Below are 2,592 nucleotides of genomic sequence, written 5' to 3' on the forward strand. Positions count from 1 at the left end.
AAAGAGGCTGGGCCCAGTGACCTCAGCTGTGTGGGTGGAGGGGGTGGAGTAGAATGGCAAAGCTAGGCTTCAGAGCTGCCTGGGTTTGGGCCCTGTGAGAATTCAGTCTTTAGGGACTCTGCTCCAGGGGGATGGAGGGTGAGGGGGAATGATGAGAAATGGAAGGCCTGAGGGTGAAAGTCTATGGGTCGGTGGACTTGGAAGATAACATGCCACGTGGGCACCATAAACAGGCTCGGGCTGGCTTTACAACTTCTGCTTCTGCTGTTGGGAGCCAGCCAGCAAAGGGCCCTTTTGTTTGTTGAAGTGTTAGACTCACATGTGTAATAGGTTTGGTCCCTCCACTTGCCTGGCCAGGAGAGATCCTGATGCTTTGCTGTGTATGCACACCACCTCATGCCATATCACCACAACACACACACACACACACACACACACACACACACACACCCCAGACATATGGGAGGCAAGTCCTGACATCTTCCTGGGCTTCTCAGATGTGGACATGTGACCCAACCTGAAGTAGTGAGGAGACGAAAGCAATTTAAAATGCTGTCAGTGTGCGATGAATTTTGGTATCTCCGTAAGCTGCCTGGTACCATGCTTTGGTAACCATGGTTGGCAGACATGTTAAACAAAGTCAAAAAGAGTCTAGAGGCTTTGGTTAGAGATAAATGACAAAGATTTATTCAAAGGTCCTAAGGTTTGCAAACTGGAAACACAACGAGGCAATGCCCAGAGTGTTCCAAAGAAGAAAGAAAGTCTAACAGTTCTTACAGGACAGAGCACATTCTGGAGAAGAACCAGTCCTACAGTCTCAGCCTCTGATTGGTCTGAGAGGACAATCTTCTAGATGACCAGTGGTCTGGAGAATGGATGTCAGGTAGGTGCGTGAACAGTCTTTCCTTAGTTCTCCAAGGGGAATCAGAGGGTTCTCTAGAGCAGTGTTTTTCAACCTTTTTTGGGCAAAGGCACACTTGTTTCATGAAAAAAATCATGAGGCACACCACCATTAGAAAATGTTAAAAAATTTAACTCTGTGCCTATATTGACTATATATAAAGTAATTCTCTGGAATAGGAATCAAATAAACACAAAGAAAGTATTTTATAATTACTTTATTATGAAATATTAAGTAAACAAAATAGTGAAAAATTATAAAATTCTTGTCTTGTCTGCACCTACGGCACACCAGGCAACATCTCGCGGCACACTAGTGTGCCGCGGAACAGCGGTTGAAAAACGCTGCTCTAGAGGTTTTATGTATATCCAGGCATTGACAAAGGATTAGAAAGTTTAAGGTGCCAGGTTGTTAAAACAAAATGGCATGGTTTCCTCCTGCCTCAACCTGCTTGGTTTTAGTTAATTAAGCAGCTTGACTATCATGACTCCGTTCTATTTTTCCACTCGATTCCTTAGATAAAAGGGGAATAAAGTGGGTTTAGACATACCCAAATGAAGTGGGTCACTAGATCTCAAGGGGTCTCCCTACCGCTCCATTCAATTGATGTACCATTCCATCCCCCATTCCTTCTGAGATGGGATTTTTCCTCTTTGGTGGCCCATTCCTTTGTTTAATAATCTTAACTGCCAAAATGTTTTTCCTTGTGTCCAATACAAGTCTCTGATGTTGCTGCATTGATACAGTCTATGTTGGTCTTGTCATTCCTCCAATGTAGAGCTAGTAACCTCAAACCCCACACTCAGTCACAGTGCCAGCCAGGTACAGCCTTGGCGTGGAGTTTTTGATGGAGCAAAAGCTCCAGTTGAAGGTCATTTTCTTGTTCCAGTTAGCAAATATGCCTTTGTGTGAAGTGTAATATTGGACTTTGATATTTAATAATATTCCACTGAAGTTGGAAAAACTCCAGAGCATGTTTCCTTCCCCAAAATATTCTTTGTTGCTTACTTGGATAAGGGTGCATTGGTCCACCCTCAAGACAGCCCCTGATTGATGCTTGCTGAATTGTTCTTAAATTGTTGTCCTTTCTAATCCCTGACCATCATTCTTCTACTTTTCTGAAAACAGGTTTTAAACAATGTGTGTGTGTGTGTGTGTGTGTGTGTGTGTGTGTGTGAGAGAGAGAGAGAGAGAGAGAGAGAGAGAGAGAGAGAGAGAGAGAGAGATTGAGACCTCAGTTCTTGTTTTCTTGAAGAAAAAATTTAGTTAAGAGACAAGTACCGCAAAGCAAGCAAGAATTTATTGGCTGCAGCAAAAACACACTTGGGACAGGGAAACAAGGAAGGGGAAGCGAGCTATGGTCAGCGAGTCCTTGCAGCCTCTGAACACAGGACGACATTCATACCTTTAGGGGATGTTTGAAGAAGGATCATGATCACCTTTGGCAGCAAAATCACCAACCATCTTTAGGCTCTAGTCCCCACTTCCTCGTCCACGTGGATCAAGAGTCGGCAGCTTCCCTTTTCTTGCTCTGACATGTGCTCCAGGGGAGAATGACGAGCAGCCTCTAGCCTGCGGGGGAGGCCCTGACGCTGCACTCACTGAATGTCCTTCCTCCCTTCCTCTTCCTTCCCCCTGCATGCAGTCTGTAATTCTCCGAGTCTGTCCCTTGGGGAACACAAGTGGATATT

Source organism: Pipistrellus kuhlii, unplaced genomic scaffold, assembly GCF_014108245.1.
Source record: "Pipistrellus kuhlii isolate mPipKuh1 unplaced genomic scaffold, mPipKuh1.p scaffold_m20_p_18, whole genome shotgun sequence".
Taxonomy (NCBI): domain Eukaryota; kingdom Metazoa; phylum Chordata; class Mammalia; order Chiroptera; family Vespertilionidae; genus Pipistrellus; species Pipistrellus kuhlii.